At 43.7% G+C, this 15002-nt stretch overlaps 2 long non-coding RNA genes across 2 annotated transcripts in view; one reads left to right on the top strand and one right to left on the bottom strand.

The window, feature by feature from the left end:
* The window catches only part of LOC310689077, a 39649-nt gene extending 29035 nt beyond the window's left edge, over positions 1-10614 (bottom strand). Inside the window, exon 1 of the long non-coding RNA XR_014517282.1 lies at positions 10268-10614. This is a non-coding gene — a long non-coding RNA (uncharacterized lncRNA). The remainder of the gene's footprint in view (positions 1-10267) is intronic.
* On the top strand, positions 526-9037 carry LOC310689076. The gene is made up of 3 exons (XR_014517281.1): positions 526-678; positions 5994-6159; positions 8077-9037. It is a non-coding gene; the product is annotated as an uncharacterized lncRNA (long non-coding RNA).
* Positions 10615-15002: the final 4388 nt, after the last annotated feature.

Below are 15002 nucleotides of genomic sequence, written 5' to 3'. Positions count from 1 at the left end.
AGCAGCAGGAGGACCCATTAGCTAAAATGGTGCTTCAGGTTAACAGTTTCAGGTTAAGTATGGACCTCCAGAACGAATTAAGTACTTAACCTGAGGTACCACTGTATGTGGTTGCATTGAGATACTCTACTCTAACCTTTTTTCTTTCTTTTTCCCTTACTGCATTTTATTTAGGGTTTTTTTTCCAGGTTTTGAAATTTACAAACAATTATCAAACAACCAACACAGAAAGAGAATTCCAAATACTCTAACCTTCAGAATACTCTAACCTTTTTTCAGTAGGTCTGGCATAATCTAACAATTCCCTTCTCTTAGCCCCCGATTCCGATTCTACAACTCTGTCCCAAGCAAAGAGGATAAATAACTTATAGTTATCCCCCTCCCCCCCCCTTGGCTTACTACGTCCAAGCAAACCACCCTCGGCCATGGAGAGGAGCGAAAGCCGTCCCACATGGATCAATATTTTAAAGTGACTTATCAGGCTGGGTTGTTTACTTAAAAACTCCGGATCCCATAAAGGCCAAGGGGGAGCCAGTTTGGGGAACAGATGCTCTGAATGCCTCTTCTAGTAAACCGTATAGACAGAACAACAGCGTTCAGCACTTGAGAGAAAAGCAAAAGCAAAGGAGCTTTAAAGCACAAGACAAAAATAAGATCATGCTGCAATCCCACAGGACGGTAAGCGAAATCACTTTCGCGTGTTTCATTAAAAAGGAATGAGGGGTTCAAACTGATGGGTAGATAATTGGTACCGAGAGGTACGCGCCATTAGCGGCAACCGCGATCATATCCTCAAATACTTTTCAAAGCTTTCCTCCCATAAATAGTGTGATTATGCTGACTTTGAGGAAGAAAGACAGGTCATGTCAGTGGCCCACTTGCATGGGCCATGTTAACATCAGAGCTGTTACCCAGAATCACAGCTCTTCACCCGCAAGATGCAAAACCGCAAGTTGCTGTTTTCTCAGCAGACAGACGAGAAGGCAGGGCGCTTTGTGAGTTTGCGGCGACTCCCCCACCCCACCAAGCTGGCTGCCAAATTTTAATATTTTAACTAACTCTGAATGTGCAGTTTTTGGAGAGGAAGCATTCCTGCTATTAGCTCCAGTGAGCCCTGAGAACAAAAGCTACTTGAAAATTGACAAAATAATGATGCTAATAATAAGCACGATTGGGTTTTTATCAGGGAGTATATTAGATTTATATAAACGACAACAGCTTTCTTCAAATCCTTTCTCCTGCGTGGAGCGCAGTCAGCTACGCAATTGTTCCTCGCTGATATTTTCCTTTGCTGGTTTTCAGCAATTGCTTTCACGTCGCTCCCACGCCATCCTTCAGCCATGAAATCCACCAAAGGGGATGCCAGGGGAACGTAGGGGGCATTCGTTGCCATGGGGCTACCAGCAGGCCTCAGCAGCCCTCTCCTCCCTTCTGCTAGCAAGCAGCCGTCTTGTCACCTCCACGTCTAATAACCATGAGGTTTGGAAAGAATGACAAACCCTAGGAACCAATATTTCTCTGCTGTTCATTTTCTGTTTCCCTCTGAGTAATTGCTATACTATGATGAGTCCTTGATAACGCTGTGGGGAGGGTGGAAGTTGAGCTCTCCCTCACACCCCCTTCCCAACTAGGCTTGCCACATTGCTGGTCCATTTTATTTTCTCACCTCTCAAACTAGATGTTTGCCAAATTTTGCTCGTTCATCTTCATTTGCTTATAGGTGCAGAGGGGTGATTCTTACATGTGTGAGTGGAGACTTATCTCTTCACTCTACCATGAGTGGACTGGAGATTAGTTCTCTCTCACACACCACACACAACTTGACTAGGAACCTTGGAAGGGAGTATCCGTTGGTGCTAATGGGGCTTTTTCTAAGGCTCCTTCCTATCTGTGGACAAGGAGTGGGGGCAATTTAGTCAAGGTGGGTGGTGGGTGGGAATGCAAGCTACCATTCCTCGCTCACTGACTTCTCCGTAAGAATCATCATCATCACCACCACCACCATCATCTACCCATACAAAGTACTTTGAGACATTTAGGGTCAGACTCAGCTAATCGGTCCCAGTAGCAGAAGCCTGTGCAAGGATTTCTGCTAGTGCAATTGGGCTCCCCCCGCCTCACTCTTCTCTCTGTATCCCTCCAATTTGGGTTGGGGGAGAATCCTAGAATCGCATGCGTCTGGAGGAAAGGTGAGCTAATTCTATCAGGCAAGCAGAAATTCTTGCACCGATAGAGCAATCTCCTTAGCACTGCATTGAATTCTTCCCATAGTACAGTATCCTGTTAATGTATCCCGTCACCAAGCAAGGATTTCCACTTCCACGGTGGGACTTTAATTCCACTTCTGCCTCTGTGCATGACCTGAACTCTACTCAGGTCTACTCCAGAGGGTTGAGGGAAACTCTAGAACAGATTTAGGGTGCCTGGACGTGAGTGGGGGAACGTTCCATTGCACAAGCAAAAATATTTTCACTGGCAAAACAGCTTTCTTAGTGCTACCAAGGAATTTTCACAGTGAAAAGCAGGATATAAATGCATTAAATAAAGAAATAAAATGAAATGCATCCTGTGCATTTAAGCGAACGTTTAGTTTGGCCCTCAAGATAACTCACTCTTTCATACCTCCCACTTTTACCAGATTTACAAGGACTGTGTTTTCCCAGTGTGAGTGTTGTTTACTGGTGCAAACTGGAGCTCTACTCTAGCTCACTTGACAACAGTGCTTTCCTGTGAAAATGCTGAATGGCCTCTTTGCAATGGTTTCCAATCATTTATTTCTCAGGCCTCATCAGAGTTCCCCGAGAAGAGAGATTGCTTGTTAAAGCACTCTTGAGAATTGTAGCTCTGTTCGTGGAATACGGGCCTCCTAACAACCAAATCACCCAGTTCCCAGGATTCTTTGGGGGAAGCCGGGACTCTTTAAAGTGGTATGATACTGCTTTAAATGTATGGGGCAGATGAGGCCTTAGGAAAATCTCTGGAAAAATATCTTTCCGTTAAGGAATCGCTTCTGCAGAACCCCCCATCACTTGATGGGGATTCTGGAGTAAGTTGTCATGTTGTTCTAATTTTGATCCCACTTCACTATTTACCTTTTCCTTTTAGTATGTCAGGTTTTATATTGTCCTTTCCGTTCAGCTGTATTTATTCTCCAGTTTATCTCTCATCTCTGGCCCCACTATAATTGCCTCCCCTGCCTGTGCATTCCTCTGGTTCATTGTCGCTAGTTAAAGCTAGTTAAACCTTTTCTTCTGTTCCATGCCCTTGACCTTTTCCTATCCTTTATCCTTTTCTGTGGAACTCTTTATACTCACTGATATTCGTCAAACCGCTTATCTTCCACTTAAAAAAAAATGCCTCAAGATTAATTTATTTCAGTGTGTGTGTGTGTGTGTGTGTGTGTGTGTGTGTATAAAGGGCAGAGCTGTAGCTCAGTGGTGAAGCATCTACTTTGCTTCCCAAATTTGGTCCCCGACATGTAGGGCTGGGAGAGAACCCTCCCTAAAACCCCAGGAGAGCCACTGGCTCTGTATAAGGCGCACTGTTAGTGGTTCAGCAGTAAAACTGCTCACACATTTGCAAAGCTAAGCAGGGTCCCATCAAGTTGGATGGGGGACTGCATGTTTCGATTCTTGCATTGTGGGGGTTGAGCTAGATGACTCTTGGTGTCCCTTCCAATTCTATGGTTCTGTTTCCTGTGAGATAATATGCCTTCTCTTCCAATTCTTAGCGTGTATTTTAATATATTCTGCACAATGCCTCTTTTTTTGTTTTGTTTTTTAAGTCATTACAACAATAATTGTTCTTTCATAAGGTGAACCATGATTTACATCAGTGCTACTCAAGTGGTGCTTCACAGACAGGTGCCTCTCCGTGAGCCATTGGCTGCTGGACTGTGGTGATTCCATCATAACCCAGGTTGGGTGGGATGCTTCAAGGACCACATATGGTACCTGTCCCTGGCACATTGGGGCTGGGGAATTGCTAACCCACCACGTCATAGTTTTAAAAGCACTGATTTGCATGATAACAACAGTCCCTTAATGAAGTAGAAGGTTTGTGGTTGGGTGCACATTTAGATGACTGCGCAGACAGAAAGCTTAGCAGAAAGACAGTGCAAGGCCAGGCTCTCTAGACTGCAACTCTGAGCAGCAGAGAACAAGGCCAGAGGGAAGCTCTTCCTCTTAAGAACATAAAAAGAGCCTACTGGATCAGGCCAACGGCCCATCTAGTCCAGAGCCCTGTTCTGACAGTGGCCAGCCAACCAGATGTCTGTGGGAAACCACAAGCAGGATTCGTGCAGTTGGCAATAACAGATATCCAACTGCCTCCAGCTATGGAGGCAGAGCCAGGGCTTGCCCACCCATGAGGCAAGCTGAGGCGACTGCCTTGGGTGGCAGGATCCACAGGGGCAGCAGATCCAGCCTGCAAGGAATGCATTGCCTGCTGCTGCAGTGGTAGCGATGGCTGTGTCACACTCCCTTGAGGCCTGATCTGCTGCCTCCTCAGCAGACATTGCTCCATGTTGCATCTGCAACGGCCTTTCTGTGACTTACATAAATATGTTCACCATCTGTGGTGTGGTTGTTCACACAGCAAGCTGGGGAAGTCAACATTGCGGCTAAAACTAGCCATGATGGAGACAGCCACACTTATTGTTCCCTCTCCCTTCTCTTCCTTTGCAGCAAGCGCATTATTCTCAGCCTGGTTCCAGTACTTACAAGCAGAGAGAAAAAATGTCTGATATGAGGTAGATAGTGGCAAGGGGAAGCAGCAGAATGGTTAGGGCCCGGCTCTACTGTTAGGCAGGAGTGAGGAGGCTGCCTCAGGTGGCTGATGTTGAAGGTGTGGGGGAGCAGCAGAGAGATGTTGACGCTCATGCGGCCTACCCTGTGCCCTCTTAAGTTAGCCCTCAGTTACCCCATCCCCAGAGTTGAAGTAATATTCCACAGCCAGTCTATTCTGGTTCCATAAATGGAATGAGGGTGCCATCTTGTCCTTCTCAGGCAACACAATGCTTTGGGCCAACTCTGTTGGCTCCCCTCAGCTGTGTGCACATTCTGATGGTTACATCAGATCCCACCAGGCATGTGACTGGGGTTGCCCCTATCAGGTCTGGCCCCAGTTTTGGATGCAGTTCAGTGGGTCCACATCCCAGTCAGTTACACCCAGTACTATCAACATACAGATCGTAGGAAGAAGCCACCTTGCACCAGATCAGGCTATTTGTCCACTGAACCCAGGCAGGGGCCCTCCAGGTCATTAACTATGTGGTCATTATTTTTTAAAGCAGATTTACCAAAGGGTCTTCTGCATGAATCTCTTCTCTACCCTCAAACTACAGATTCACCCCCAGACCTTTGATTCTGACTTTTCCCCAGTACGTACTATATTGGGTGTGAGTTGGCAAAAGTTCCCCCCGCCCAGTTACACAAAGAGGAAAATGTGTGGTTGGAGCTGAACCCTTGCTGGTGTTTGTGACACAAAGGTTGTCCAGATTGAAAAGAATCGTGTGTCTGTTCCCGATTATCTTTGTTTCAGAAGCATTCCAACAAAAAACAGAAAAAGCCATCCCCTTCCCGCTATGGAATCCTGCAAGCCAAACCTGCTGTATCATAAGGGAAAATTGGCTTTCACTTTCCCCAACAAGTTTCTCACCTTGACAAGCTTTTCCATTTCATTTCTCGAAGGTTGACAAACACCTCTCTTTTTATTGTTTTCCTTCATTAGGGAAGGAACAAAAAATGGGCACTTAGGAAAATGAAATGCCTGTTCCTTCTGAAAACTAATCATTTTTACAAAATAGCCTTACACCCACAGTGCCACTTTAATCAGGTTAGTTAAATCTTTCTCTCTTTCTCTTCAAAGGGGCTTTTGAAATTAGAGTGAAACACGATTCTGGTGGGGGTGAAGGAGAAAGGGCAGGGGAGCTCTGACACTGGAATACTTATCTCCAATCTTCCAACTTCTATTTCTTTTCCTATTTGCAACAGTGTGCGTCAAGAACCAAGGCTTGACTTCTCCACAAAGCCATGTCAAGAGAAACCCCACAATGCATCTGTGATTTTATGGATCGTAACCCACTTTGGTATTAAGACGCAAGAGTTCAACAAGCAAGCAGTTCCTTTATCTTCGAGAAAAAAGCAAGTTCTCTTCCGGGTAACATGAAAGATGCTATTTGTATGCAACATGGTAATGCACAGTAGTTTGCCCTGCCTCTTCCCTCCATCCCCCAAAATGGTGGCATGGGAATGAGCAGGGGTACCCTATAAAGGAGCCAAAATTCTATATACTTCAGGTGCAACAGGTGCCCTAGGAGTTTGCGCACCAGCTGAGTTTTCAGGGTGTGATGCCACAAACGATGCAATATACTCAACTCAATGCCACAGTTTAGGGCATGTGAAATAATCCAGGCCTGAGTGCCAACTGCGTTTCTGCCACGCTATGTAGAACTAAGGAAGACTTCGAATCAGGCTGGTGCCCGATGTAGGGTTTTAAATCAGCTAATAGTGTGTTGCTGTGACCAGTCAGGTCCTATTGGGTCACGGTCACCAGTCACATCACCTGAATGGCTGATAGGTCCCATTAGGTATGTCACATCACCAGTCACATCACCTGAATGGCTGATAGGTCCCATTAGGTATGAACATATCTGTCAGTTTCAGATTATTTTAATTTCTCTCTCTCTTTTTTTTTTTTTTTTTTTGCTACACTTCTATATCAGTTTGTGATGAAATTTCCTCTGCCTTTCTCCAAATATACCCATTTATAGATGCCATTTTCCCTAATCTTTTTTTTTTTTTGCAAACTGGTGCATTTTCATCTAATATTTCCATTTCGGAAGACATTATCACATAATTCGGAAAAGTACCTGACTCATCTTGCTTAGCCACAGGCCCTCTGGGCTGCATTCTGCATCTGTCCCATTACTACCACAGCCTTTCTCAACCTTGGGTCCCTACATGTTGCTGGACTACAACTCCCATCATCCCTGACCACTGGTCCTGCTACCTAGGGATGATGGGAGTTGTAGTCCAACAACATCTGGGGACTCAAGGTGGAGAAAGCCTGATCTACTCATTTGGGTAGTTTAAAACAACAACAGCAACAACAATAACAACAACAACAGCAACAGCAGCAGCAGCAGCAACAACAACAACAGTATTTGACATTCATACCCATGCGAGATTTGTGTTCTCCTTAATCTTCACTCAATCTACAGCTGTTTGGGAGCTGGGAATTTAAGGATATTTTCTTCAAAGTGCTTTCAAAGTACCACTGGTTCAGCCCACATCTCTCATTAAAGAACAACCCATCAAAGGCAAGAGAGAGGGCAGGGGTGGATGTTGCCCTAAGGGGCATGAGCAACATGTATGGGATCTAAACCAGGGGGATAAATCCTGGGTAATCAGCTTGAGATCTAGAGCAGGCTTCCTCAACCTCGGCCCTCCAGGTGTTTTGAGACTACAATTCCCATCACCCCTGACCACTGGTCCTGCTAGCCAGGGATCATGTTGTAGGCCAAAAACATATGGAGGGCCGAGGGTGAGGAAGCCTGATCTAAAGCAAAAGAAAGATGAGAGGAGTTCACACTGCAGAATTTCTTTCTATTGCTCATTTGGAATATTATCTGTTTCTGAAACATGATATGTTATAATTAGGCTGATATAATGGGAAATTATAGTGCAGAGTTGGTTGTTTCTTCCATTGTAAGTTCTATTACTCTGACTTCAGCAATAGCTGTGATTTAACGAGTAAGCTGTGGCTATTTTAGTTTACAACTAAAATGTCATTAAAAAATATTTTAGGGAAAGTGAATGGACCAGACAGCCTACTGTATTGACCAGGATTCTAGAGTCTCCTTCTGCTTCATTTACCATGAGCTACTAGGCTGGGCTCAGCATGGCTAAATTGGTTCCAGCCAAGCCACATTTATAGGTTGGAGTCAATTGGTTTATCAACTGTTGACCGTCTAGATTGCCAAACAGCTTGCATTCACAATGGAAATGATTTCTACCTACAGAATTTATCATGTTCACCTCTTTAAACGTATTCCCTTTCTCTGTTTTATTGTAGGTACCTGTGGTTATAATTTCGGAAATCTAGAGCTGCACGTCTCCCCACTCCTCAGTGCCTCTTTCCTGCTGGAGCTGTGGAGTGTGACAATGGTGTTTGTATCCAATCTGTCAAACGCCATTATCACACTAAATAGCTACTGTTAGATAAGCCATCGGGTTCAGCAGAGGGAAGGAAAAGGAAGAGAATTATTGGAGCAATATATTTTGCGGTGCCAAAATCTCATGCAGTAAATAATACGATCTGCTTTCCTAAAAGTACACATTATGATCCCAGTTGCTTTGCAGAGATGTGTATGACTCATGTTTGTGTTCATGGGATGGAGAGATATTTTAGTGATCAAGCACAAGTGATTATGTACATTTATTCCCACATTATAACAAACGGCCTACACAACTGTCTTTCTTTCATTTTCACTCCCCAAAGCAACACTCTAAGTGTTTATTTCACTTATTAACAAGTTAATAGTTATAGCTATTTCAGTCTTGAACAGGAGCTCCATTGTTGTATTGACGTTTGACAAATGAGCCTGAGAATGGAGGCATAATTCCATTTTTGGCACTCAGCTGTGTATACAAGTCATCATTTAGTCAAATGCTGAGCGGTATTATTGCCATGTCGTTGTGGGGCTTGGCAGAAAAGCAACCATGATCCTTGTTCATAATTGCTATATAAATATTCCATAGGTGTGTATATTTCACTGAAATCAATGTGAAGTATTTGAAGCACAATGCATAGACAACTTATGCCAGAAACGGAGTCAGAGGTTACTACTTCTTCTCTGCAAAGCATCCATCACCCTGCTCTACTTTGTGATCCATGATGACAGTAAAAACAGGGTGTTTCACACATTATGCAGCAGCAAAACCAGGTTTGCCACTGAGCATACCCTAAACAGCACTTGCAGCCAATGTTAGCTCTGTGATTCATGTACCTGTATAATAAATGTGTACACTGCTGACATGTAGTCTTTCGTTTTTCCTTTTTTAGATGTATGCTTAAAGCAAGGGTGGGGGGGCTTGTGGCCAGTGGTTGGGAATCACGGGGGTTGTTGTCCAGTAACATCTGCAGGACTACAGCTTCCCTGTCCCTAGTTTCAGACATCTTAGCTTTACACCCCAAATATATACAGTATTGTGTGAATCAGTCCTCAGCATAGATATCAAAATATTGGTGTGCATTCATTCTGAAATTCTGCCAAAGCAAACACATTCCAACCCTTCTTATTACAGTGGTACCTCAGGTTATGAACTTAATTCGTTCCGGAGGTTAAGAAACCGTTCTTAACCTGAGGTACCACTTAACTAATGGGGCCTCCCACTGCTGCCGCATTACTGGCGCACAATTTCTGTTCTCATCCTGAGGTAAAGTTCTTAACCCGAGGTACTACTTCCGGGTTATCAGAGTCTGTAACCCGAAGTGTTTGTAACCCGAGGTGTTTGTAACCCGAGGTACCACTGTATCTGTTATGACAATATTGTAGGCCGTAGCTGTTTTAAAGTTCTCAGCTAGGCCTACAATCATAAAACCAAAACGCCTCTTTCCCCTTCAGCCCTCTCCCCTGATATTTATTCTATCTAAGGGGTTAACCACTGCCCCCCCCCCGAAGCAGAATTCATAACATGGGGCGGCTGCAGCAGAAGATGAATAATCAAAAATTACTTTTCTAATTGTTCCTTTAATGGATGTCTTTCACCAGTGGATGGAATACCATTGGTGGCTACCCTGTTTCTAGGATCTGGGGGTTTCTTGGGTCTTGGGAGGTAGCCAAGGGTTCCTCTGGGCGAATCAGAGGCTGATCATAAAAACATTTCCATTACTGACTGTCTTTGGCAATGAGCGGTCACAGGGAAAATGGAGGCATTTGTGGTTTGCATGGGTAATAAGTAGGCTTGACAGACCTTGAATGAGCTTAAGTGTACCCTAGAATTGTTGATGCAGGAATACACACACACACACACACACACACACACACACACACACTCCTGGATGGCCAAGACCCAAGTTTGGGGCAAGTACTTTTTGGTGAGGGAACCCCAGCAGAGATTTAAAGTCACAAAAAATGCAGCAAAGTAAAGCATGGAAATATAGGCTTTTAAACTTTTAAAACAGGCTGTTCCAAGGTTCCCCGCTTCCCCCAGCATAGGAAAAGACCTCACATTTGGTAACTTTTTAAAAATGGGCTACTTACAAAATCTTCAGAGCTCAGATTAATGTGCATCAGTCAGAAAACGCGCACAAGCAGAAAAACTTAGCTTTGTTACAAAATGGCAGAAGTTCCTAGATTATTGGCTGGTGAGAGTCATGTGGCTGAGCTAGACCAACCAGCTCTTGACATGCCGAGTTTCTCAGGTAGACTGGGGATAGGGAGCATTAGGCTTGATTACCTATTTCCTCCCAAGGTAAGAGGAAGTGACATGGCAGGAAGCCTGGCAGGAAACTTAAGCTATGGTATTAACCCCTTCATGCATTAACTGGACTTAAGCATGTTGGTTATATGAGGCTGGTTATCCCACAAGAATAACCCTCCAAAACCCCTTGCAAGTTCATTGACAGCAGAAGGCTTTAGAAGCTTTGAAATAGTTTATTTGCCAATTCAGATGTGACAAAAAGCCACATGGGCAGGAGAAGACATTCCTGCCTGCTCTCAAGTCAGGCATTGTAACCACACGTATTCATTTTAATTATAGTTGCTGCGTATACTTTCCTTTATTTTGCACTTGAGACTCCAGGTCCGGCCGCCATTAATACAGTGGTGCCCCGCAAGACGAATGCCTCGCAAGACGAAAAACTCGCTAGACGAAAGAGTTTTCCGTTTTTTGAGTCGTTCCGCAAGACGAATTTCCCTATGGGCTTGCTTTGCAAGACGAAACGTCTTGTGAGTTCTTGCGAGTTTGTTTCCTTTTTCTTAAAGCCGCTAAGCCGTTAGTAGCTGCTAAGCCGCTAATAGCCGTGCTTCGCAAGACGAAAAACCTGCAAGACGAAGAGACTCGTGGAACGGATTAATTTCGTCTTGCGAGGCACCACTGTACATTACTGTTGGCAGTTTTGTCAACACCCCACTGCCTGTCTCGTGTGCAATTTCAGAAGTGTTGTTTTGTTTAATTGACTTCCCTCAAGTCCTTCCCAAAAAGGATGTCCACAGAGCCAATGCTTCTTCCCTTAAAAAAATAATATAAAATGGATCTGGCCTTGAGCCTAGGATGAAAATCAGCACTGCCAGGAATGCCATCTGTCCTATAGTTGCCTTTGCTGTACTTGGGGAGACTGGAGCCCTGAATATTTTCCCATAGAATTGGGAGATGCCTGATGACAATGAATGAGAACTGGAATCTCAGAGCCTTATTCCTCAAGTAATGCAGATGCCTAGAATAGATCTAATGTAAGAGATCAGGAAAATCCGGCCTACTCAGTGGTGAGTAAGCTACTCTTGATCATCACGGTGGAGCGACTGAAGCAAGAAACTGATTTCAAAACCAAGAAAGAAGGCCAATTTGAAATCCAGTCTCCAATTTTCAAATCCACATATTTCCTAAACAGGCATGCATACTAATTGGTTGCTATAACAACGGGAAGATGTCTACTTGCCATTCATTAGAGTCTGTATATGTCACCAAGGAAAATAACCCCCAAACTCCTGATCACGCATCCCACATACATTTTACAACACACACACGCAACACAAATGCACACACATTAAACATGGCTATGTACTAGAAGGCTTAGGTGCCAAGAAGTTTCCAGAAGCAAAGATTGGTAGGTTACGGGCCAGAACTCTTTGGGTGACAAAGTCTGCAATTTGCAAAATGAACACATTTGCACAATGTAGCATGTCATATTTATAATGCTTACCCTCAAGAGTAATTTTTTTTGTCCTGGTTCATTCTCATACATGTTTGATTTGCTTTTTGTATATTTTATATAATTGTTTTAGTGGTTTCAGGTTGTATTTTTATTTCTATGGATATTGCTTGTAAATTGTACATTGGCCATTAGTCAGATGTGATTCCTGCAGTGCAGGAAGTTGGACTAGACGACCTTGGGATCCCTTACAACTCTAAAATTTTATGATATTACTGGGAACATTGTACAACATTAAGGTGGGATCAACAAGCAAGTCAATGATCAGACCAATGATCAGATAAATACTCCCCCGCCCCTCCATTTTTGTCATCTCTTCATTAATTAATTTACAGTATTTACACTTTTTGTGTTAATTCAATATCAGTGTTAATTAGATTATTTTCTTACTGAATTTTATTATATATGTTCTTGTCTTCTTTCTTTATACATATCTCTGCACATATCCATGTGTATATATGGAAATATATTTCCTTTGGCACCCACCCACACATATATTATTATTTTTTAAATTTCAAAATGTATTGCATTATTTACATGATAATGATGGAAGTTTGGATTTTAAAAATAAAATAAAATTTCATAGCTGCACACTGCTGAGGCATACTCATTAATAATTTCTATGTATGTAGAATAAACCCAAGTGCTGAAAACAGGATCCGTCCAGTGTTTTGTGGCTCACACTGAACAACAAATGCTTTCCCCTACTTTTTTTGTCCTGGATTGCTTAGAACTACCCAGGTTCCAGGTACTAAATGCAAGCATCCTTATTTGTCTTTCTCAGTAATTATTTCTTTCATTCAGCAGCGAACAGGCAGGTCAGGTTGGGAGTAAGATTTGCAAAACCAGTGAATATTCTCTTACTGTCACCTATAAGGCCCTCCAATCACCGTAAGTTGCACGCCCACATTATTGTATGTACAAGGAACAAAGTCTCTAAAAGCTTTAATCACCATAGCTGCAGGTAATTTAGGGTGTGCTTTTCAAAAAGGCCCCTTTCACAAAAGCTAATGGAAGGAACATCAAGACTGCAACCCCAGCAACCTTTCAGAGCTTGCAGAACGAGCCAAGTGACAAGAGGTTGGTGTGGACTTGCATCAGGTGGGCATGTATTGCTGGGTGTGTGTTGTGTGTGCCCAAACTCAAATTTCAGCAGCAAAAGCAACAGGCAAGGAAGCAAGGAAACCCTGAACTTTTTAATTGGAGCTTTGCAAATGCTGGACGGGTGCTTCCAAATTTGGCCAATTTAGCAGGACACCATAGTTGCTGTCCTGCTCTAAGCTGGGGGTAGCCATTATGTTCCATAATGCTGCCATCTCATGTTTCAAAACAACAACTTGGTACATCCAAATACAACATTTAACAAACGTGCACGGCAGTCACAACACGTCCTGGAGGAAGCCTGCTATTGAGAGATATCTCTGTTGTTTTTAGCTGCATTCCAACCAGCCAATTCATAGGTGGGTAAGTGCATTTTCCTTCTTATTGTGGAGTTGGAAGGGACCCCAAGGGTCTAGTCCAAACCCCTGCAATGTGGGAATCTCAACTAAAGCATCTGTGACAGCTGACCATCCAACCTCCATGAAATGAGAGTCCACCACCTCGAGACCAACTGTCAAACAGCTCTTACTGTCAGAAAGTTCTTCCTGATGTTTACTTGGAATCCCCTTTCTTATTACTTGAATCCATTGGTTTGAGTCCGATCCTCCGGAGCAGGAGAAAGCAAGCTTGTTCCCTCTTCCATGTGACAGCCCTTGAGATATTTGAAGATGGATATCATCTCTCTTCTCAGTCTCCTCTTTTCCAGGCTAAACATACGCAGCTCCTTCAAACGTTCCTCATAAGGCTTGGTTTCCAGACCCTTGATCATCTTGCTTGCCCTTCTCTGCACACATTCCAGCTTGTCAAAATCCTTCTTAAATGGTGGTGCCCAGAACTGGACACAGTATTCCAGGTGTGGTCTGACCAAAGCACTAATATTGCTTCCATTGAACTTGCAGCACTGACGCTCTGTGTTTTAATTTTTAATTTCTTTTAAATGTGCACATACTGGCCACCCAGTTTGAAATCTGAAGTGGTGTGTGGTAATTGTAAAACCCATAAGATGAGCAATGATAGCAATTCACACATAAAAGTAGAATTAAATTAAATTACAAATCAAATGCAGAGTTTTCCAACATCCAGCTTGCTGGGGGAGCTGAATAATATTTCTGAGCTCTTATTATGCTTTGTATTGGAAACTGTACATATGTGCATGTAAGGTTGATTAGAAAAGGAAGGGGGGATCTTTCTTTTGTACATCTCCTGTTATTCGTTCCAATTGTAGGGCTACGTCCTTCAATCTGCCATTTGCTGCAGTTGCCCTTTGGCACGGAGACAAAAGTTTGCACAGAAGCAACCCTGCATTGTCCAGCGCCTGGACAGATTAGAGGAACATTTGGACAGGATGACTAAAACATTTGCAAGCCAGAATTGTCTAATTTTCTCTTTGGACTCAGATAAGCTATTGCAGCGTTTCTGCTTTAAATAAATCATGTGTGCATTTAGTGCCAACTTGGGAGGCTTCAAAAGAGGATGAGAAAAACTCGTGGAGGAGAAAGCTATCAATGGCTACTAGCCATGATGGCTATGCTCTTGTCTCCATGGTGGGAAACTTTCACATTTCTGAACACTAGTTGCTGGAAATCACAGGAGGGGAGAAGGCTCTTGTGTGGTGTGGTGTAGTGGTTAAGAGCGGTAGACTCGTAATCTGGTGAACCAGGTTCGTGTCTCCGCTCCTCCACATGCAGCTGCTGGGTGACCTTGGGCTAGTCACTTCTCTGAAGTCTCTCAGCCTCACTCACCTCACAGAGTGTTTGTTGCGGGAGAGGAAGGGAAAGGAGATTGTTAGCCGCTTTGAGACTCCTTAAAGGTAAAGGGACCCCTGACCATTCGGTCCAGTTGTGGCCGACTCAGGGGTTGCGGCGCTCATCTCGCTTTATTGGCCGAGGGAGCCGGCATACAGCTTCTGGGTCATGTGGCCAGCATGACTAAGCCGCTTCTGGTGAACCAGAGCAGCACACGTT

Source organism: Podarcis liolepis (assembly GCF_965112155.1).
Source record: "Podarcis liolepis genome assembly, chromosome: 11".
NCBI lineage: Eukaryota > Metazoa > Chordata > Lepidosauria > Squamata > Lacertidae > Podarcis > Podarcis liolepis.
The sequence above is the reverse complement of the archived record's forward strand: the minus strand, read 5'-3'. Positions and strand labels throughout refer to the sequence as shown.